Source organism: Hyaena hyaena, unplaced genomic scaffold (genome assembly GCF_003009895.1).
Source record: "Hyaena hyaena isolate Hyena2069 unplaced genomic scaffold, ASM300989v1 scaffold_570, whole genome shotgun sequence".
NCBI lineage: Eukaryota > Metazoa > Chordata > Mammalia > Carnivora > Hyaenidae > Hyaena > Hyaena hyaena.
Genome location: NW_024081201.1, coordinates 589,794 through 614,909, shown reverse-complemented (window position 1 = coordinate 614,909; position 25,116 = coordinate 589,794).

Here is a 25,116-nt window from a genome sequence, read left to right as displayed (position 1 = left end):
CCTTCATGGAACATTGACCAATTTCTATTCCTATTGAATAAAAAAATGTGAAAAGAGTAGTGTTCCACTGTGTTCCGTAGTTAGAATAAAATCACATTCTTAACTCATGTATTTGTATATTCTTTAGTAGACATAGACCGTCTTAATTTATGTTAATATAGATTTCTGTATGGGATCCTTAAACACCCATGGTCTCTATAAAGATATTCAGGAATTCTGAAATATTAAAAATGATTCATTGAGAATGACTTCCCCGGATCCTGGAATGGGAATTTCTATTTTTGCCTCACCAGTTTTAGGTAATAATTCTAAATCAGTACAGTTTGGGGGGGGGCAGTCTTGATTCCAGGCCAGTTTGGTTTCCTTCTTACTGCATTTCCCGGGTTCTGTTACCAGTTTTGTTTTGTTTTTCAAATCTTAACTCACAGTGTTCTGGGATGTCTTCTTTCAGAGCCCTTAGTACTATGGCAGATGTTTCAGGGGTCTTTTCATTTGCAAATATCCAAAGGGTACTTTCTGAAAGCTCTGTGAATATATTTTAAAAGTCTGCTTTGTTCCAATGTGCCCTGATAAGTGGTTATGTGGAGAGGTTAAGAGTTTCTGCTTTGAAGCCAAGATTGCCTGGATGTGTATTCTGACTCTGCCACTTGCAAGCTACAGGACCTTGCAAAGTTATTTAACCTTTCTGAGTCTCTGTTTCCTTATCTGTAAAATGGATATAATAATAGTCGCTACTCATAGATATTATGAAGATTAAATAAGAGAGAGAGTGTATATAAAACTTGTATGCATTAGATAAGTGTTATTTACAATTTTGATCACAAAATGGTTTTCCGGCATCCTTGAAAACATATTTGTTGCCTGGTTTATTTCTGCTTGTCACTTCAACTTTATCTTTAATTTATTCTGTCTTGCATCTTTGCACTATAGGCCATAGCTGATGTTCTATTCAAACATTCTAAACTAGGAAATGTCAATGACAACCTGGAGCCCCTGCTGAAACCAGATCCCATTTTCATGACACTGTAATAATAGGAAACACCACTTCCTCCTCCCCTGACAGGGTGTAGCAGTTCCAAGAAAATTATTCCTTAATCACTCATGGCCAGTATTCTTGGGCTACAACTGCATTTTGCAGCCAAGGGCACTGTCCTTTTAGGGGAAAGTTCTGGTAACTCACTAATTTTAAATCTCTAATTATATTTTGAAACAACAGATTCTCAAAGTCAACAATGTGGCATAAAACCTGGAAAAAATAAAGGTCTTTACATAAGAGTCTTCTATTTAAGACCACTCATGGAATCTGACATGTCTAACTTCCTCTAATTATGCTGTCAGTTGCAGACTACTTTTTCTAATTATAATATTTGGCACTTTTTCATCTCCTCGGCTTTAACTCGATTTTATGAAAAAGATAAAGATAAAATACAATTTCTGACTGATCTTATTTTGTGGATTATGATTTTTGGTACTGAATTTTGATGCAGAAACTTAGAAGAATAGAGAACTGTGTAAATGCTTTAAGAGTCTTAGGAGAAAGTAGTTTTTGTGAGTATCACACCTGAAAATAGTAATGTGTTGTCTTTCCTATAGAAATGGCAAGGGGCTGTATGTGTGGTAGGGAAAGGCATAGTCCCTGGAACCAGACCAACTGGGTTTCAATCCTGGCCCATCATCTCCAACTAGTTGTGTGGCTTTAGTCCTTTCATTTAACCTCTATCTGCCTCAGGTTTTGGCTAAGAAATGCTATAATAATATTTAACTCGGAGCATTACTGTGGGGACTAAGTGAGTTAATATGTGTGACAGAAGAGTATCTGGCACATAGTATATGCTGGGTAAGAGCTAGCTTCTACTAATAACTTCCATCAAAGGTCATCATACTTGAGTTGACTTAATCACATGGCACCTTAAGATAATCATAGTCATCTTTAATTTATTTCTTTCCTTCATAGCTAATTAATTATTAAAATTATTGATTTTTCAAAATAACTCTTCTGAAATTTTCATTTTGATGGACACTAACATTTTTTAGTTCCTTACGATATCTTCCTCAGATGAACAAAGTAGTTTTCCATCTGATTTCCATGTCTTTAGTCTTTCCTCACTTCTCTGCATCTATGCATCACTGGTAGATCAATCTTTCTAAAAGATTGAGTCCATCCTTGTTCAGCTTTAGATCTTTAGTAGTGCTCTATTTCTTACAGTAAAAAATCTAGACCCTTAATCTTTATATCAAAGTTCCTTGGGTGTAGTTAGCCTTAACCTCTACAAACCTTTAATTGTGCTGGTCTGCTCAGTATTCAGAAAGCATGTTTTCCTTTATTTGTATTGTAAATTTGAATACAAACTTTCCTCTCCTTCTTTTGAAATATTATCTTCATTTCTTGTCATTTGCTGTTCAATTTTATGGGGACATCTCAAGGTAAATTATACATGTTTTTAAAGAAAAGAGAGATTGTTGACAATTCTCTCATACAAGGCTCTACAAAAGGTAATAGCTCAGTAAATATTCATCAATACTTTCCACCTGTGGTTGGTGAAGTTCTTGAAGGAAGATGGATTTGCTTCAGATTTCATTAAATTGCCACAGGAGCTGATTGGTGACTATTCCTTCGGGACCTGTTTGAACTATTATTACATTATATTAAGTAACTTCATTCTAATGAATGCAGTTTTTAAAAAAATAATATTTGGAGGTGTTACTTATTGTATCTGTTAAAATCTATTTTTAGTTAATAATAATATGTCACTAGTCTATGCCAGATATTGTAGTAAAGTCTGTATATAATATCTCTATACCAAAATCAACCTTATGAATCAAAATCAAGACAATCTATTAACATAATCTTCATATAGGTAACCCAAGCCTCAGAAGGTTAAGTCACTTTCCCAGGGTCTGTTAGCTATATAAATCAGAATTTCTTAACTCTCACATCATTAGGCTTCAAGCTAATAAATGTAAACAGCAAGTAAATTTCCATTCCATTAATGATTTTGGAATTTACTTTTCAAGAGCTGATTAGGAAATTTTGTTGGGGACAGGCATTAACCTTGGAAGCAGAGAAACTAGTATGGAGGTATCTGTAGTGCCCCACGTCCGGTTTCTAGAAGTTTAGTGTGATCAATTTTATAACATCAAGATTCAGCACTAAAATATAAGGAGTGTTTAACTAGCAAGTATAATGTGACAAGCAGATGGCAGGTAACATACAGTTGGCAGAGATATCGAAAGGTAGAACTATGTTCCCTGGTAGACGATGTTCTAAGAACTGAGTAAACAGTAGGTACCAACATCCTAATTTGATCTCCAAATAACCTCAGACAAAAGGAGACACATCAACAGCGTGTATGTATGCAAATTCATAAAGTATTGCTGTCAAAAATAAGATATATGTAGCTTGACATGTGCCACAGATTTGAAAGAGAAATCTCTTCTGGGTAAATCAGAACAGTTATCTCTGCTTGAAGAGAAAATTTAAAACACCTGCCTGCCTTCTAAAAGGGAAAATGTATGTATGTGGGGTAGGAAGAAGCTTTCTAACTTTCTCTACTCCATCACCATATGAATATATATTATTTTTATTTTTAAGCCCCAACTGTATGTTGTATCAAATATTACTTTTTGGTGAAAAATATATAGTTTAGTGGAGACAACCTATGTTGTTCAGATGTGTATGTGTCCAGTGTGTGTGTGTGTCTAAATTCTGGGTATAGATTTATAGATACAAAGGAATGAAGAGCATTTCCTCAGAAAGACAAACAATAATAATTCTTATATTAGAATTTAATCTTTATTGTATGCTTTTGGGTAGACTATTTTCCTCCCCCAAACTGTCAGAGTAGCGCAATGCTGTTTCCTTTGTGAATTTAAGAAATACATTGAAAATCAAGGAGTCTGATGTGTTAAATGGAGTTTAATTAAAAATGTGGAGTAGACTTTATATGTAAATATGCATAATTAGTTTTCTTATAAAAGATATCTTTTATGCTGCCTTAGAGTAGTTTATAGTTGTAGGTACACTTGTTTTAAAACAGTGATTCCAAAGGCACAGATGTGCCACGGAGTGTGGTTTTTACCCCTTTTGGGTGGGCTAGCCTGAGCAGGTGGACCCTCAGTCTGCATTAAAGTTCAAATGCTTTGTGTTTTGCCAAATCAGTTTGGGAAAGAGTTTTCAAATTCTTTCTCTAATAAGTGGCTCAGCCAAATATTTTCAGAAAATTTAAATTTAATTGTAATTGTTTCCAATTCTTTACAGAAAGTCCTGGTGGCCAAACATGAAGCCTAAATAAAGTGTGAACTTCTTGGCCTGAAATTTGGCATTCAAAACTCTCATACTGAGGGGCACCTCAGTGGCTCAGTCAGATAAGCATCCAACTTCAGCTCAGGTCATGATCTCACGGTCCGGTTCGTGTTGGGCTTTGTACTAACAGCTCAGAGCCTGGAGCCTGCTTCAAATTCTGTGGCTCCCTCCCTTTCTGTCCCTCCCCTGCTCACGTGCAGTTCTTCCCTTGTTTACCTATGTCTTATAATGCTTGTTTGCAGATTGTGTTGAAAACCAACATGAATGCATTCTTATGAGAGTAGATCAACCCTTTTGGTGTCACCTAATCTAATATCTGTCTATATCATTTTGAATCACAAGCATGGAATATGGAGATTCATATATCAATATGAAAGTCAAGTTCTACTAAGTGGTTTTATTCAATCTGAAAGTTTTTATGGTCATTTGTGCTCATACAACCGAAGATTATGCCTCACAATTAAGGTTAAGTCTATGTCCAAGGGGGAATGCCTAAAGACAGCTGTAAAATACCCTTAGGGAAGGAATAATGGTGACTCTAATGTCTATTCAAGTAGCTGGAAGTCAGTTCTCTAGTATACTGCTCACTGTGTTCCTGAAGTTTTAGTTGCTTTTCCTCAAGGAACAAGGGCATGCTGGGATATATTGGGAAGGAAGGAAAAAGAGAAAGTACTCAAAGAATGGGGGGTTGAAAGGAGAGAAGAATGTGAAGAGGGAGGCTGAGATGGACAGCTATGATTCCCTCTTCTTAATGCTCTGCTTTCTTTAGGCCGAGGTGCAAACCATATGCATGTGGACTGTAGCTGGGGTTCCTTCAGCTACAAGTGTGTTTTGCTTGGTTCTCAGGACATTCTTCTGTCTGGTGTTTTGAAAATCTTGAGGTAGATTCTAACGTTTCAAGATTGCGAAATTTTACCCCAAAATCTAAGTTGTGCTTCTTTAGGAAAAATTTTTAATTCTTTTTTTTTTTTTAATGTTTTTTATTTATTTCTGAGAGAGAGAAAGAGAAGCAGCATGAGCAGGGGAGAATCAGAGAGAGAGGGAGATACAGAATCTGAAGCAGGCTCCAGGCTCGGAGCTGTCAGCGCAGAGCCCTGCTTGGGGCCTGAACCCACGAACCGCGAGATCATGACCTGAGCCGAAGTCGGACCCTTAACCGACTGAGCCACCCAGGCGCCCCAAATTTTTAATTCTTATACAGGAATAAGTTGCTTGTGTTTGAGTAGTGGTTTTCCCTTTAAGCCACAGCAAGAGCTTTTCAGGTTTGGAAAAGACCCACTCAGCACGCATCTACTTCCTTCCTTTACCTATTAGCCCTGAGGCACTAACTTCCTAAACCCATTCACTTTAGGCTCAAGGTGATGATGATAAAGGACTAAATATCAGATATACTAGGACTGGATCTTGATTAATGTAGATAGTGTTTTTGTTGTTACACTGATGAATAATATTACTGAAAAACAAAGCAAAACCTTATATAATTATTAGCCAAATGAACATGAAATTTACAGACATCCATGTTATTAAGTTGTCAAATATATGAACTTTTTCCTACTTTCATAAAACTACTTGTTGAAAAATGTCTAAACATAAATATTTAACTATGTAATTCACAAAAAAATTAATTCATTTTAAAAGAATAGAGTTGGCATTCACTTTTAGTAATTTGGGAAGTAATCTAATGTACTTAATAGCTTAATTCCAAATATATATCCACGTTTTGAAAGCCAAAGGTATCTTGTTGTGCTTGTCAAGGAATAGTTATTGAATATTTTCCTTAATTTCATAAAAAGTATGATAAAAGTTTCCAATAATTGTTTTCGAAATGGGGACTATTCACCCAGGAAGTAGCTCATGTGAGTTCAAGGGGACAGGGTTTTTTTTTCTCTTTTTTCTTTTTTGGTTCTTAGACCTGTCCTGTATAAAACAGAGGATTTGTTTTAAATGACCTCAAATAATTCATTCCTTGTAAAATGGGAAGTCTTTAAAGCTTCTTTGAAAAATTGTCAGCAGGGTTGTTTGGAAAGATAAGATCTATCAGTTTATTTAGGGGCACCCAGGTGCACCCAGGTGCCCCTAAATAAGTTGGTTAAGCATCTGACTTCAGCTCAGGTCATGATCTCACCATTCATGGGTTTGAGCCCTGCTATCGAGCTGTGCTGACAGCTCAGAGCCTAGAGCCTGCTTTAGATTTTATGTATGTGTCTTTCTCTCTGCCCCTCTCTGTCTCATGTGTCTCTCTTTCTCTCTCAAAAATAAAATACAACACTAAAAAAAAATTTTTTTTTTTAAAGGTGAGTTTATTTCGTTTAGGCTGTTAGAAAGCTTCCAGATAATAATGCTTTTTGGACATTCCACAGAAATTCAGCAAGAGGCAACTGCAACTTTATAATAACAATGTTAGCTGTGGAAAAAAAAAAACTTGGTGGTACACAGATTTTTAGGGAAATTCCCTCACATTTATATATTTGAACTCCAGAATACCTTTGGTGACTTTTAAAGATCTCTAAAGAGGTGCAAATAATTTGCAGATACTTTAGGTCAAAGACTTTCTGTAGATACTGCTTTATGTAGGAAACATGTATGATAATTTACTTTTTGTTTATTCCAATGGGATAATTTTTCACTAGTGAAAATGGCATTTTTATTTAGTCCTACTATCTAAACTTTATCTATCTAACCGTCAGTGTTTGGTTGGCCTCATCCTAGACAAAAGAAAGTACAATGCCACAAATTGATACTATGCTTTTTATTTGTTTCAGTTTGTTCTGTCTTGTTTTTGAGGCTAAGGGAGATAAGCTATAGAAAATCCATTCCAAACTGGTTGGCCATAGCGGGAAAAATCAGAGAAAGACCTGTGACTTCGCGAAGTGAATGCACTGTTGAAATTAAGATTATCCAGTCCTTATCTTGGTTTTATCTTTCTGACTAACAGAGTGAATGAATTTGGAGACACCCTAGTCTTAAACCAATGATATAGATAAAGTTGTTTACAAATGCTCTATTTTAACCAGTATTGTCATTGCAGTTAATGAGCACAGTATGACATTTCATGGATTGATGCTAACTTACATAAAAATTTTTCTTAGTGGAAATAATGCATGTTCTTTGTGTCCTTAGGATTCATAAAATGTATGAAACCCCTCATGAACTAGAAAAGCAGAGATCATTTAAAGTTGACATTTTTTTTCTTTTTCTCTGAAACTATGTGGTAGAATTGCAGCATCTTTATGGAAGTAAGCATTAAAATAGACTACTCCTACAGAGTAGGGAAATCTAGCTTATTTCATATTAACCTAGAAACACTGACATTAAAGGGATTATAAAATTATCTTGTTCAATAATTGTCATATGTTTCATCTTTTCTATATTATCTCTGACAAGTCAAAGTCCTACTTCTGCTTGAACTCACCCTGAGGTAGCCTCTTTCATTTCTGAGTATCTATGACTGTTACAAAAGCCTTCTTGGTAGAATGTTAAATTTGTGTTTCTGTGTTTCAATCATTTTATTGTAGTTAGTCCCTCTAAATAAGTTGTATATTCTTCATTATGACAGCACTTCAGACATCTGAAGACCGTAAACAAATTCTCTTAAGCCCCTTTCTCATGACTAAGCAATCACAATTTCTTCAATGACTCCAAACTCAATGGAGTTTTGAGTTCCTTCATTGATTTGTTCATTCTTTTCCAGATTGACTTTCATTTTTTGATATTCCTCTTAAATTGTGATTCCCATGACTTTCTATAGATCCCAAGAGTGGTCTCATTTACATAAATTAAAATATCATTGTAGATTTTTTATGTCTATTTGAAAGTCTAGCATTGTTCTATCTTGTTGGATGGCCTCAACACGGTGTCGATTGATTGTGTTTCCTGTTAACTCTAACCCCCTAATATTGTACAGAAGCTAGTACTAATATTTATCTACCTGGTACTATATTTATATAATTACTCCTTTTAAATCTCAATCTAGGTCCTTATGACTTTTATCTTACATGCTGGTTTTTACATTTTTATTTAAGAAACATTTACATTGCTGGACTTAAACTATTATTCCAACTCATTAACATTTTGAACCTTGTTTATGTTATCTAACATACTGACTTTCTTTAAAAGCTTTATAACTCCATTAAATGTGCTTTTAAATCATTTACAAACATTTTGAACAACACAGAACAAAAACCTAGTGAATATCCAAGACCTCGTTAGTATATTTCATGGCTTTTTCTCCCCAGGATCCACTCCAACTTCCTCTTGACCTATAGCAACAGGGAGGTTGGGAAGGGATTGATCCATCATCATCTCTAGACTTGGGCCCTGATTGGTTGAAGCTAATCAGCATAATTTAGCTATCTATGTCACAGTGGTTGGTTCATGGACAGCGCACTCAGGTAAAGGAAAGAATATTAGGTTGAAAAAAGAAAAGAAATCTCTTTCTCTTGCTCTGGATAATAAGATGCCACAGATGTGTGGCCTAGGTCTGCTTATAGCTCCTTGGATACTATGAAGAAGACCAGCCTGAGGATGAAACCAAAACACATGGCTGATAAAAACTTCCTATAAATGAAATTGAAATTCTACTGCAACAATATGCAAGGCTTTTTTAAAATTTCTAAAAAATCTAGTTAGGTGAGTAATTATATGAAAGGAAGGAAATGTTAGCTACCCTAGGGTATCATGAAATACAAGTAGCTTCACACAATGGAAGTCGATATTTTATTCACATAAATTCTGATACGAATCATCCAAGGATATCCTCTTTCTAATGATTCAGGGATCTAGCCTCTTTCTGTCTTATGATGTCAGCACCTCATTCTGTGGTAGAGAAAGAGGGAGTTAGAGGAGGAATCTGGCTTTTAAACTCTCTTGGTCTAGAAATAAAACATATTGCTTCCACTCGTAATTCATTAGCCTGAACTGTCACATGGCTCCAAATTAGATGCTAAGGAGGCTAGGAATTATAGAACAATATTTTGAATATTTGATGAGCATTAGTGGCATCTGCAACTCAATATTCTTTCTTCAAGGAACTTAGGTTTTCTCAAAAGAACTGTGTCTTCTTTCTACGTGTAACCATCTCAAAGGGGAAGATGTATTCATGACCTTGCTCTTGGTTTAGAACAGTGAGAACTGACACAAATTATCACAAGAAATTCTTCTAAGATAGTATATTTTCCTTTCCTTTTGAAAGTTAGGACTAAATGTTTCTAACTCTGGATTCCTGGTCACATCTTCTATTTCCCCCAGTGGCTGAAAGATAAGAAATTTCGATCCTGCAGTTCACTATCTCATCTGCAGGGTTTTTACCATACTCTGGTATGTAATCTTCTTAGGCCTGAAGACTTGAAATCATTTAGAGAAGCTAAATGCTATCTTATCATCTCTTTACATATCTTGAGGTTCAATTGCTTTTACCAATATTTATTCTACCTTCTCCAGGCTAAAAATTATTCTCCTAGCCAGAGACCACAGAAGTAAAAGAAAATTTTCAGAATCCCATTTTGTGTCACATGTTCAATTTGCAAAATCTTGCTAGACGCATTACAGGTGAACTCTCTTTGTTCTTGCTATGGGAATAACTGTAACCTTAAAAGGTTTTATTTTTCCTGATGTAATTTATTTGCAAACCTCAGTCCATTCTGGTTTTCTGACACTGTTCTTCCAAGTTCATGTTCCTTTCATATTTGTGCTTGGCTGAATGCCTCTGAAACCCATTTCTGCATGTAAATTTAAAAGTTTAAACCATCCAAGTTGTCTTTGTGGAGCCACTGTGAATCTTCAGATACTTTCCTCAATGAGTGTGTGTGTGTGTGTGTGTGTGTGTGTGTGTGTAATTTCAAAGATGGAAATTCAATTTGAAGTGATTTCCAAACTCTCTGAACTTTCCCTATTTAGGGTCTGCAACTACATGACCATTTACATCTTTCACTTAACTTCTTTGAATTTTCCTATCTGAAGTTTAGGGTAGCTTCGCCCCCTGCATATCATGGTCACCGTGTGTCTGGAATACCCTGATGCTTAATATGTGATTTTCAAATGAATGCATTTGAACTAAGCAAGGATAAGAATCCTTTTCCATGAGAATCCTATTTCATATTTTCCTCTCTCTCTCTCTCTCTCTCTCTCTTCCTTTCTTTCTCAAATCTGAATCTTTTAGTCAGTCATTAGGTAATGTTAATATAGCTTTTTGTTTGTAAACAGAAATTTTTTTTATAACTTCTGACCAGCTTTCTATTCACAGTGATTTAAACCTTTACAAAGCCTACTAAACTGTTTTTGAGTGACTATAACACTATCCATATCAAAGTTACAGGTTTGATATCCATACAGATGTTATCACTCTACAGATAATTATATGTAATCTTATATTCTTACCAACAGACTACATTGCCACCAGAGAGATAGGTCAAGAGAATAAAAACAATTCAGTATAATTCCAATATCATTACTAAAGGCAGACAACCTTTGATATTTCTTTCACATCTATTTTCCTAAGATTTTTATGAAACAAACTAATCTATACTCAATATTCCATAACTCTATAAAAGTTTTACTCAATCTTATTGAATTTTTCAATATTGTTTCAGAAAAAGGGAAAAATATATGCTAAATTTAAGTGCAAGTCATTAGCATCAATGAAAGAAACAGATATCCATGTATCATACTCATAGAATTATTATATATGTATATAAACTTATACCTCAATAAATTTGTAAGTGCATATTTTTAAAGATTCAATATTAAGATAAAGAAGAAGAAAAAGGAATAGGTAAAAGTATAATTAAGCCATCAACAGAAGGATTTTGAAGAAAACTTTGTATCTTTGCATATGGAAGGACTTATTTAGGTAACTTGGTGAAATTGCTGCATTTCAGTGAAAAGAAACTTACTTAATTATGGGAGATAACTAATGATATAGTCTTGGAAAATTTATGTTTAATTAGTTTTGTTAATTATGAAAGATTGAAAATAAATGAGTCAAATATTTAACATTAGTAATTAGAAAGCAAAACAATAATAAGCCTTAGAATATACCTATAAGTATATATATATATATCTCATTTTCTGACCTTTTTACTAATTATTTCACATTAACATTTTTTTTATGTTTATTTATTTTTGAGAGGGAAAGAGACAGTGTGAGCAGGGGAGGGGCAGAGAGAGAGGGAGATACAGAATCTGAAGCAGGCTTCAGGCTCTGGGCTGTCAGGGCAGGGCCCGACGTGGGCCTTGAACCCACAGACTGTGAGATCATGACCTGAGCTGAAGTCAGATGCTTAATTGACTGAGACACCAAGGCATCCCATTTCACTTTTTTATCTGTTACATTTGCTAGAATTACTCAAACTATTGAAATGTAACAGTAATATTCCTTATTTTCTATAATTTTAGAAAATTATTTTAAATAACTTAAATAATTTAAATGAATTTCACTGAATAGGATGCTTATATAGCATCAAATTGCTTTGAGCACCTCCTGACAGTGGACCAACAAACAAAAATAGGAAGTCCTATACTATCAGAGTAATTAACAAAAATTACCACAAAGCACTAGGGTTGATGCTACAAAACAGAAGCAAGCAGTGTCTAGAGCCAGTGTTCTTGTTATGGTAGCTATTTGTGCTTCTATGATACTATGCATTGTATTCATAGTAAATGGCCAATTTATGGACAACTAAATACTCAGGACTTTGGGGAAGAAGACTGGAAATCTCCATTTCAATTTGTTTTAAAAGTATACCAAAAAAAACTTTATATCATGAGAATTCACACATGACATGTATTTGTTTTCCATGTACTGGCTTCCTTAATACTCCTTCACTTTGCTTCCTTCTGTTCCCATTTCTACTTTTATAACACCTTATATTAAGTATATTTTTTTCTTTCCTTTTCCTTTTAAAGTTTATTTAAGTATATTTTTATTTTTCCTTTTCTTTTTAAAGTTTATTTATTTACTTTGGGTGGGGCAGGGACATGTGAGTGGGGAAGGGCAGAGAGAGAGGGAGAGAGGGAATCCAAATCATGCTCCATGCTGTGCGCCAAGACTAATTCAGGGCTTGATCTCATGTCAGTGAGATCAAGACCTGAGTCAAAATTGAGTCAGATGCTTAACTGACTGAGCCACCCAGGTGATCCTATTTTTACATTTTTTAATGAAAGTGATTTTAAGTCCTTTTATTTGAAACTTCTGGAGCTATATTTACTAACAAAAGCATTGTAAATTTATCTTTTCTCCCTAAGTTCACCAAGTCAGAGTCATCAAAAAATAAAAATATACACTTTGTATTTCTTTAAAAAGTAAAAAAAAATATTTTTCCAAACATTTTTCTAAGAAATGGAGCCTTTATTTTGTTTCTATATATTTCTTATCTCTGTGTGAAGGCTTCAGAAGCAGAACATGTCCTATAGTTAATTAAATGAGCACCTTCCTCCTCAATATCCATTTCTTTCATTTAGGGATAATAACACTAGAACAATATGGAAGAAACTTTGTGGAATGTTATAGCTACATTACAAATAATCTTGGGGCATGTCTTTATATTTGTTGACTATAGATTTATGCAGAAGAATGAAAAAGAAGGAAGAAAAGGTATTATATCTACTTCTATGGCCATTAAAATCACAGCTGGTTGTATAAGGAAGTATCAACAAATAGGTGACAATTTCAAAGTAATCTAGATCTGGTTTTAGAAATTTTAGAATTTATAAACATGGATCCATGGTAGTATGTTTAGATATGTGAAAAAATGTCTTTTTTTTAATGTTTAATTTAGAGAGAGAGAGTGCTCAGCACGTGTGAGCACACACAAGTGGGGCAGGGGCAGAGAGAGGGAGACAGAGAGAATTCCAAGTGGATTCCACATTGTCATCACAGAGCCTGACAGAGGGATTGATCTTAGGAACTGTGAGATCATGACTCAACCTGAAATCAAGAGTCAGATGCTTAGCCAACTGAGCTACCCTGGTGCCATGAAAAATGTTTCTAGTATATATTCATATTTTTACATTGAACAAAATAACCATTTAATACGTTATGCAAATTGTACAATTTGGAAGTATATAATAAAAATACTTTATTATTTAGGAAGGCATATTTAACTGGAACAGAAAGAAACACATGGGAATTCTGGGTTAATAATTTCAATATTTTTATTTTGTTTTAATAGTTTATCCTCTGCATCTGTCCGACCAAGTAAGATCTTAGAAGTTAAATCCTATAGCATTTTCTTCTTGCCCCTGGAAACAGAATGCTCTGAGGTCTTGTTATCTCCATATGCCCACCACAGTGAAATTCATGGGTACCCTCCATTAAATGGTCTAAGAATATTACTTTCACCCTTATGAATAATCTGGTATAAGTTTATGATGCATGTTTCAGTTTGAAGAACCACATTCTAAAACTAAATCACTTATCAAAGCCTTAACACCCACTTTTTGATGATTAGAATTATTTTAAGTAATTTTTTTTCCTTAATCAAATTTGTAGGGCCTGGTATTATAAATCTGAGGAATCTGATTAGGTGTCTTTAAGATATGAAGATGTTCTCAGTTTATTCAAACTCCTAACCACAGAGTATATTAAGTCGAGATTAATCAAATTCAGAACCGTTTTTTAGCTGCAAATTTATTAAACACTTTTACAAATTATCATTCACTTACTATTATTGTGTTATTGTTACTGTAATTTTTGGAACAGTGGTTAAGCTTTTCTCAAATTACAATGCTGGATAATAGTAGGAGTGCCAAAGTACGTTCCTGAGAAAGTAAAGGGACCAGGGAACCCATGTACAAATCATCTCTAACATTGCAGGTAAAGATTATCTGCTGTTGTATATATAAGTCCTAGGGATTTGTGTTGAGCTCTAAAGCTAGAGAGTACTTTGGCTGTTCTTACCTGAAGAAGAACAGTGCTGGGATTTGACATTGGCAGATCTCAGTGCTGCATGTGAACCTGTGAATGCACGTACTTGAGGGAGTTATGGGTTTAATTGCTTGTGCAATAGAGATTACCCCATAGCAGTATCCAATCAGTCTTTATCAGGTTGTAAGAGGTTCAAGGGCAGGAACAGGCTTTGTGTATTCTCTCATATGGTCCTGCCCTGTCCAGCTGCATATCTTAATACTATACATACAGTGTAAGCCAAATATTTTTTATAAATGAACAAAAGAATTCTAATTTGCCATAAAACAGACTATAAGAATATCCTGTTTGATCCTTAATTAAGAGTATGTTGAAAGTGAATTGAAAAGGGCACAATGATAGCCTTCTCTCTGTGCTTAACGTAAGCTTTTTTTTTTTTTTTTTTTTATGAGACACAGAAAAGACTTTTCTGTTGGATTCATAAGTAACAGGGGATAATTTCAAACTATCTGTGTATGAAGAGATATAGTCATCTTTTAGTGATCCTGATAATATTAATATTTTTTTTACTTTTAATGGGTTAAATAATATGTTTTCTTATCACAGCAAATGCAGATTTCTTTTAAGAATTTTTTAATGTTTATTTTTGAGAGAGAGAGAGAGAGAGAGACAGAGCGTGAGCAGGGTATGGGCAGAGACAGAGAGAGAGAGAGAGGGGGAGACACGGAGTCTGAAGCAGGCTCCAGGTTCTAAGCTGTCAGCACAGAGCCCAACATGGTGCTTGAACTCACTAACCATGAGATCATGACCCGAGCTGAAGTCGGATGCTTAACCGACTGAGCCACCCAGGCACCCCAGATTTCTGATCAGTGTTATTATGACCTTTGACATAGAGGTCTTATATCTTTAGATAACCAGAGAGTGAAATTAAGTCAATTATATTATTAACTATAGGAGATAACTGCTAAGATGCACTGATGTTGGCATAGGCCTTGATAAAATTTGGGGCATTTTAACACTAAGTAATTGGTCTGTCGTGATTGCAGGGCTTTTGAAATTATATTCAGCTCAAGAACCTTGACATGACCTTGCAATTGCCCTAAGTAACCACTTGCCAGGATCTATTGAGTAGCTAAACTCAATGTCAAATTGGGCTTATACAGACCAGAAATTCCTGCCCCTGGATAGTATTGGGCCATGGCATACAGTACTCAACTTATAAGACTGGTTTCTAGCATTTGCAAAAAAATGGCATAAATAATTATTGATCATTATGTTCCTACATGGTCAAGAATGTGATTTGTATTGTTGCACTGATATAAATGTAGGCAAATGTTGACAACTGCTTTTTTCAAAACGAGGGAACAGAAAAATCATTATATTGGGAAATTTAGCTGAATCATTGCCTATTATAGTAAAAAATTAAATTAAAAAATTCAGCTAAGTCATAGCCTTACTATACATTTTAAAAATTTAAAGTGTCACTCATCATCAGGGAAATACAAATCAAAACCACTCTGAGATACCACCTCATGCCTGTGAGAGTGGCTAAAGTGAACAAATCAGGAGACTATAGATGCTGGTGAGGATATGGAGAAGCAGGCACCCTCCTACACTGTTGATGGGAATGTAAACTGGTACAGCCCCTCTGGAAAACAGTGTGGAGGTTCCTCAGGAAACTAACAAACAATAGAACTCCCCTATGACCCAGCAATAGCACTGCTAGGAATTTACCCAAGGGATACAGAAATGCTGAGGCATAGGAGCACATGTACCCCAATGTTCATAGCAGCACTCTCCACAATAGCTAAAACATGGAAAGAGCCTAAGTGTCCATCAACAGATGAATGGATCAAGAAGATGTGGTTTATCTATACTATGGAATACTACATGGCAATGAGAAACAATGAAATCTGGCCATGTGTAGCAACATGGATGGAACTTGAGGGTGTTATGCTGAGCAAAATAAGTCAGGCAGAGAAGGACAGATACCATATGTTTTCACTTATAAGTGAAACAGGAGAAACTTAACAGAGTACCATGGGGGAGGAGAAGGGGAGAAAATAGTTGGGGAGAGGGAGGGAGGCAAACCATGGGAGACTCTTAAACACTGAGAACAAACTGATGGCAGATGGGGGGGAAGGGATAGGGACATGATAGGCATGGAGGAGGGCACTTGTTGGGATGAGCATGGGGTGTTATATGGAAACTACCTTGACAATAAACTATAAAAAAATAAATAAAAATTAAAAAATATTTTAAATTAAAAAATGTAAAAATAGTTTTTAAAAATAAATAATCTTTTCATGATGTTCATTTTTTCCTATATTTTTAGAATCATTTGGTTTTGGTTTACTTTAGGTGAATGGTCTGTTTTCCTTGGGTGCTAATACCATTTAAGTTATGAATCTTTTTGTGGCAGTTTTTGTCATTTATATTTTACCAGTCCACTTTATCATTAACTTTTCAACTTTGTTCTACGTTCCATTCCAGGAGACCCATTTCCCTTTCCTACAGTGTGGAGAGGCACTTCCATAGAAGAGGGTATGCCTTTCCTGCCTTCAGGCCTATTTCTGAGTGGGGGTGTAGAGCACTAGACATATAACTCCATCTACTTTTAGTAGATCCATCCATGATAAGGCCCACATGTTTTCCTCTTTTATTAAGTACTCATAGGGAACTTTCCATGAGACCAAAGATGTAGGTTGAGAGAGACACAGTGAAACAGTAGGAACAGATGCAATGAGAATCTTAATTATCTGCATATGCAGTTCACATTTCTTTAGGAACTTTATCTTATATATCTCATCACTACTTCATAAAGGAATGCTGCTGTGCAGACCAATGCCAAGGTTTGTTATACTAGGAAATATATCATAATGGGCAGTTTGGCTTATGGTCATTAGATATCTCATATTGAGGCATTTAGTCCATACAAGGACCCAGTCACAAGACAGGAGCTGCTTTTCAAATGTGGACCAATTGCCAAAAGAGAAGGACATAATCTTATTTTGCTGATTTTCTTCCTAGGGTTTAACCAAAAACCTCATACACCATCTATATGCTACAGGCAATTCCAAAACCATTTGAACTACTGAGTCATTATGCACAATAGTAGCAAAATTGTACCACAACCTAAACCTGATGAAGTGACATTTCATGCTCCAGACCACACTGAAAACAGGCACATGTTCGGTACCTGGCAACTGGCTACCAGAGGCTCACTAAAATATGGGATATTTTGTCTCTAAAATCAAAATACATCTGCAGAACAATGTGCTTATTCTTTTGAGGTTGGTCTTGTCTTTCAGTTTAGAAAGAATATACTGACATGGCCTAAGTCGTTGGACTTCTGGAAACACCACCAACAGAACAGACTCATGAGGCATGGTGGTATATTTCTTATCTTCGGGCATAGGTTTATCTTACTAAGTTGTCCAGAGTGCTGGATAATTAGCAAACTAAGAAACTATATATTATGAAAGAAAGCTAGAGTTGACATAGCCCTGTGTGGCAAGACAGTGAAGTTACACAGTTGTCTCTGACATGTAAACGAAATTGTTTACTGACTTTAATCAAAAATAAATTATTTACTGCATAGCGGGTACTAAAAGCTTCATTGAGTTGTGCTGGTAAAGATACCTAATCTGGAGATATAGCTGCAGTGGGCATCAACATTTGATCAAGTTTTTGATCACCTACCATCAGTTTCCATCACCCAATAGGCTTTTGCACCGACAGAACATAATTGATGCCGCGTCGGTAATCACAGCCCTTGCATAACGCCAAGTCTGTGATGGTAGCTCTAACCTCTGTTAATTCCCCCAGAGGTGATATTTTGGTTTGTTATTTTCAAGGAAGGAAGAGATACAGATGCTTTTCTTTGGTTCTTCCCCAAAAAAACAGCTCTGTTCTAAGTATCAGGGGATTAATATAAGAATTCTGCCTATTAAGTATATTTGGTTCCCATTACAGGTTCTAGGGCCACTGCTGGAACAGCATAAAAACTTACTCTGTCTAGTGGAACATGATGGTACTTGGGTCTCTGAGAATACACATGAATTCGCAGCCCGTATCTAATAAATTCTGCTGTATGGGTATTTCCCTTTCTAAAAGCATTCTGGTAAATGGTTATGGGTCTATTTGGGAACCTAATATAGGTTTCTTTGTCAAACTGATCAGCCTTAACCTTTATCATGACCTAGGTTTTGCTTCCAACTGACTTAGGCATAATAATTAAGCTGTGAATCTCCAAAGTGGCAATGCAAGTCAATTTTTTGCCAAGAAAACCTAGAATTTATCATCCTATGTAGATAAGAAGCATGTAAGTTGACTCTTAATGATTGATATATTTTATTTCTGAGGCTATGAATAATTAGATAGCCATGGGTTACTATGAGTCAAAACACTGGTGATCATTTTCTACCTATAGCTTATTGTATGGCAGATACATTTTCTCCAGTGGTTGAATGCCTCCATCTGTATGCCAGTAATCTATAAACCCATTACCACTGAGATCACAGAGGCAACTTTTACATCTCACACTAACATCTCTGGTCTATAGAGTGTAACCACTAGGGACATCATTAAGAATGTCCATGCCTCACTCATGAAGGCATTTCTTTTTTTAAATTTTTTCATTTTTTTTAATGTTTATTTTTGAGAAAGACAGAGACAGGGCACATTCAGGGTAAGGGCAGAGAGAGAGACACACAGAATTCAAAGCAAGATCCAGGCTCTGAGCTGACAGCACAGAGCCTGTGATATGAGGCTTGAACTCATGAGTTGTGAGATGATGACCTGAGAGAAATTGGACACTTAACCTAGTGAGCCACCCAGGCACCCCATGAAGGTATTTCTTAATATCTTGTTGAGGGAATGTCCTCCTAGATAGCCCAGGGAGATGTGGCTAGGCAGTGGTTGAGAAGATTCTACTTAAAAGATTTATTCAAACAAGTCTATTTCCTTAAGAATTAAGACTTTTCTTTACAGTATGACAGGAAGTTTTTTAGCTTTTCAATATCATTAATTATAGCTCTTTGTTGAGAGAAGACTTAGATTAGTCATCCTAGCAGAGTACTAATGTCATGCACAGGTGCTCAAGCCTGCACAACAAATTCTGAAACCAATGTGAATGCATCCATGCCATTAATTAGAACTTAATGAATCTTAAATTATATCTGTGGTCTAACACACTTAGAGCCAATTACCACACTTGCTTCCCAGACTATCAACAGTTGAGATTTGTGAATTATTTTAACTTGTTTGATGTATACATTATCTTCTACAACAAACCTTGTATCTCACTGTCTGAACTGTTGAGATACAAGCCTTGTTACATACCTGGAAGGAAGGAGAGGAAGATACAACAGTTCTGGAAATGATTTCATCAGCTCATGTAATGGTCTCGGGAGCCACCAGGTGCAGAGGATGGACTGATTTTTTTCAGGTGGAAGAAGGCTTAGGGGAATTTAGCTTCGAGATCTTAAGACTCATCCATGTCTGTATTGCAAGTCTTGGGATCCTGTTCCTTCTCCACTTGCGTCTTTAGCTAAAAGACCTGGTGTATTAACTGGTGCTGAAAATTAACCCATACAATAAATTCCTATGTATGGTCATCAGCCACGTATGTCCTGTAACCAAAGGAGATGTCTTCATGAAAGCCATCACAGAAACATTTTGTTTTTTCTCCTATGTTTTTAGGTTCACATTCATAAGTATAACTTTCTCTTGCCCTATGTTAATTCTCTAAGACCACCAGAAGAAGTCGGGTGACTCTTCTGAACTTTAAAATTACTGTCTTTTTCATAGCATAGTATCAAATCACTTAATCTCACAATGCTCTCTCCTCTAACTGTATTTTATCCAATGTTACTACCAGTGATAATTTGGGTAATTATGGTGCCACCACAGGTCACGAATGACTTCTGTCCCATTTTTCCCCCAAATGGAGGTTATGTGTGAGCTCCTGGATTATATGACCAATCAGATCTCATTTTGAGAGGAAGTTTCCTAGGGCATTTATGGCATCCATTGTTGTATTAGACAAAGAAAATTAATGGTGCACATAATTAGGATAATTTCTTATTTGATCAAAATAGAAAATGTAATTTCTTAGGATAATCATCTGAAGATGATTCCTTTTTAAAGTACTGAATTAAAAAGCAATGGCTAATGTCTTGGAAAACCACAAAGCTTATTGCAGAATCCCAAAACCCTGCTACTTGAAGCAAATGCCACCCTCCGTAGGTATAAAGGTCTAAAATGTGTGGTAGGAGAAGTTTTCAGGGCTAGAAGGAAATACGGAATGGCCCATTATGAGTGCAGTAGTGCTGTCTTTTTGATGGGTACAGCCAGCCTGAGGTGAATTCAAAGGAAGGGAATCGGGAGAAATAAAGCTCTTAGCTTGCTCTCATCCCTTCTTCCAAAATTCCCCTGGGCTTCCCTAGCTAGCAGGAATAGGGCACAGGAGATCTGATGATGTATTTCAACAGATCAGCCTCTTGAGTTAGAGTAAGATGAAATGGAGTAGAGAATGGATCTAGGGGGGGCAAGTGGAGGAGCCAAGCACACTTTCTCTGTTTTTACTGCATTTTCCTGACATTCTAAATAGCAAGAAATTCCATTTTTTTCCAGATTGGATTTATCCATAATTTGTAAAATACAACAGTTACCAAATTTCCTAAGGAGGCTGTCTATACATACAAGAAATCTGGTGGTACATGTGTATTTGGCATAGTAATTACATAATTCAGGTAAATAGCATGAATAAGAGAGTCAGTCCTGCTCTATGCAGCTCAGATTTACTAATTAATCTATCTTTCCCAGGACAAACCGGAAATTCAGACATTGAGATGCTATGATTTAGTCCTATAAGTGATCCACAGTTCTGTCACCGTGTGTAGGTAATTTCCTCAGGTTAAAGAATAGTGTGATCTTTATAATCATCTTTTATTTCTTCTTTGAAAATATTAATGTAGGCTGAGAGCATATATTGCAGCAAAGCCATGCACATGTTAAATTTGAAATAAGTTTGATTTGAAATTAAGTGACACAAGATTTATAAAATAGTATTATTTTATCAGGTAAGTTAATTTAAATTATAAGACAATATACATACGTCTAGGGTCAGATATTTTCTTTCTTTTTAAAAATATTTTTTAATGTTTCTTTATTTTTGAGAGAGAGAGAAAGCATGTTAGGGGAGGGGCAGAGAGAGAGGGAGACACGGAATCTGAGGCAGGCTCCAGGCTCTGAGCTGTCAGCACAGAGCCCAACATGGGGCTCAAACCCACAAACTGTGAGATCATGACCTGAGCTGAAGTCAGATGCCCAGCCAAATGAGTCACCAAGGAGCCCCAGGTTCAGATATTTTCAGTGCCTCAGCATAAATCCCTTTCACTACAAGCACCAAAATAATTTATAATTTCCTCATTCTTTTTATCTACTGTGCATCCACATAAAAATCAAGGAAACTAGAGAAATCTGGGATCTTCTTTGGGGAGAAACTTTCAATTTTCACAGCTCTGTTATAAGCAATAATGATAAATATATTGCTCAGATAAAATTTGTGGCAGAAACATTTCCAACATCTCCATCTGCTGTTACCTTTTGGTTTAATGTGTAAGTTAAAACAGGATGTTCAACCTGCAAGCCAAATTTACTTCACAGTAATAAATACCACTGATCTGGAACATTTAAAATTCAGCATCATTGTAGAACTGATGAAAGAAGACAGGGAGAGAATTTCTATTTAACCTACTGCTGTATTAGTAACAAAAGGACCAGTAGGGCTCATACCATTTTTTTCTTCATTTTTTTTTTGATGCAACATAAGACTTATGAATCAGAATGCTTACATGGAAATAAAAATGCATTTTTCTTTACAGAAAAAATGCATTAGTGAATAACGCACATACTTGTTTATGACTTAATTTTAACTCTTTCATATTTATACTTTGATTTAAGGCTGAAAATAAGAAAATTTTCTCAACTTTTGTGTCCATCTGGAAGAGAATGTGATTATCTGATGTTAAAAGACTCAACAGATGAACAAAATATGCCATTGGAAAGATTAATTATGGACTGCTCCTAATAAATAGCATTTAAAGTCAAATATAATGTAGATGAAATCACTAGGAACAGGGGTGACTGTGTGGCTCTGTTGGTTGAGCATCCAACTTTGGCTCAGGTTATGATCTCACCCTCTGTGAGTTCAAGCCCCACGTTGGGTCCTGGGCTGACAGCTCAGAGCCTGGAGCCTGCTTCAGATTCTGTCTCCCTCTCTCTGCCTCTCCCCTGCTCTCATTCTGTCTCTTTCTCAAAAATAAAATAAAAACTTTAAAAAAAAGATCACTAGGAGCAAAGCCAGAACTTTGAAGTTTACCTGATACCAGTTATTTTGGTTATTGAATTCAGGTTTCACAAGACCAGGCTAAAGAAGACCTAGAAAGGAACTACTCGTCTCTGATATTAGAAGTTCTAAGTAATCGTGTTTCTTTGTAATTCTGATAATAGTCAAAGAAATTGCCCTAGGGTTCTTAGCATTTTGATCTCAGAAAAACTTCCTTGAAGATTTGCTCCTATTTATCAAGGTCATAGAATAAACTGTTTTTCGTGTTCTGATATGCTTCATGCAAAGCAAACACAAATTGCTTAAATGTTTCAAAAGTCCAAATAAATTGAAACTGTTGTTAACAAATAATTTATTTTATTTTGATCTTAATTGCCACCATAACAGACTGAATATTTTAAAACATTAGCAATTTCTAATTGATTGGAGGGGAAAAAGAATAAAGTGATAGTAATCATATTGTTTCCTAGGTAGACTACAGAAATCAAGATTTATTTCAAGTTTTAGACCTCTGGTTAATTATTCTATCAAACATCAAGAGAAATAAGAAAAATATAGGGGCACCTGGGTGGCTCAGTTGGTTAAATGTCCGACTTTAGCTCAGGTCATGATCTCATGGTTTGTGGATTCCAGCCCCGCATCGGGCTCTGTACTGACAGCTAGCTCAGAGCCTGGAGCTCGTCTTCGGATTCTGTGACTCCCTCTCCTTCTGATCCTCCCCTGCTCATGCTGTCTCTATCTCTCTCTCCAAAATAAATAAAACATTAAAAAAAAGAAATAAGAAAAACACAATAATAATGACAGAATTTATTGTTGTTGTTTTGAGTATGGTCGACATACAATGATACATTAGTTTCAGGTATACAACATAGCATTTCAACTTCTTTATACATTATGCTGTGCTTCCCGCAAGTGTAGCTACCATCTGTCACCATGTGATACTATTACAATATCATTGCCTATATTCCCTATGCCAGTGCCTCTTAGTGCTGTGACTTACTCCATGACAGGAAGCCTGTACTTCTCTCCGCTTCACCACTTTGCCCATCCTCCCAGCCCCCTTCCTTCTGGCAACCATCAGTTTGTTCTCTGTATTTATACATTAATTCTGCTTTTTATTTGTTTATTCGTTTGTTTTGTTCTTTTTTTTTTTATTCCACATGTAAGTGAAATCGTATAGTATCTTTCTCTGTCCGACTTATTTCACTTAGGATAATACCCTCTAGGTTTATTCATGTTGTCACAAATGGCAAGACTTCATCCTTTCTTATGGCTGAGTAATATTCTATTATATAAACACATGCACATATATGTAATATTAATATTTATATATATATGTATATACACCTACCTTACATGTATGCACATACATAGACTCATAATCCATACTTTTTGTAGCCAATCATCTATTAATAGACACTTGGAATGTATCATACCTTAGCTATTATAAATAATTCTGCAGTAAACAAAGAGGTGTGCGTATCTTTTTGAATCGTGTTTTCTGTTTTTTTCAGATAGATACTCAGTAGTGGAATTATTGGATCCTACATATAGTTTTTATATTTTTAGTTTGTTTTGAGGAAACTCTATACTATTTTTCACCATGGCTGCAATAGTTTACATTCTCACCCATAGTACACAAGGTTTCTTTTTTTCTCCATGTTCTCACCAACACTTATTATTTCCTTTTTTTTTTTTTTTTTATTCCAGCCATCCTGACAGGTGTAAAGTGATATCTCATTGTGTTTTTTTCATTTCCCTGATGATTAGTAATGGTGAGCATCTTCTCATTTGCCTGCTGGTTATCTCTGTGTCTTGTTTTGGAAAAAAATTTCTGTTCAGGTCCTCACCCATATTTATTTGGATAATAATGACATTATTACTATTATTTTGAGGTGTATAAGTTCTTTACATACTTTGAGTATGAACTCATTGTCAGATATGTTATTTACAAATATTTTCTCCCGTTCAGTAAGTTGCCTTTTGTTGATGGTTTCCTTTACTGTTCATAAGTTTTTTATTTTGGCATAGTTTCAATAGTTTAATTTTACTTTTGTTTCCCTTGCCTCAAGAGACATATCTAGAAAAAATGTTGCTATGGCTGATGTCAAAAAATCACTGCCTATGTTCACTTTTAGTAGTTTTATGGTTCAGGGTCTCACATTTAGGTCTTTAATCCATTTTGAAGTTGTGGGTGTGGGTGTGGGTGTGTGGGTGTTAGAAAGTGGTAAAGTGTTGTTCTTTTGCCTGTAGCTGTCCAGTTTTCCTAATACCATTTATTGAAGAGACTGCCTTTTCTCCATTGCATATTCTTGACTCCTTTGTTGGAGATGAATAGACCATATAGGTGTGGGTTTATTTCTGGGTTCTCTATTCTGCTCCATTGAACTATGTGTCTAGCAAAACCACACTGAGCTGTACATTAAAAGGGTCATTCACCATGATCAAGTTGGATTTATTCCAAGGATACAAGGATGGTTTAATTTTTACAAAGGATGATTTAATATTTACAAATCAATCAGTGTAAAATACCACATTATTAAAGCAAAGGATATAAATCATATGATCATCTCAATCAATGTAGGAAAAGCATTTGAC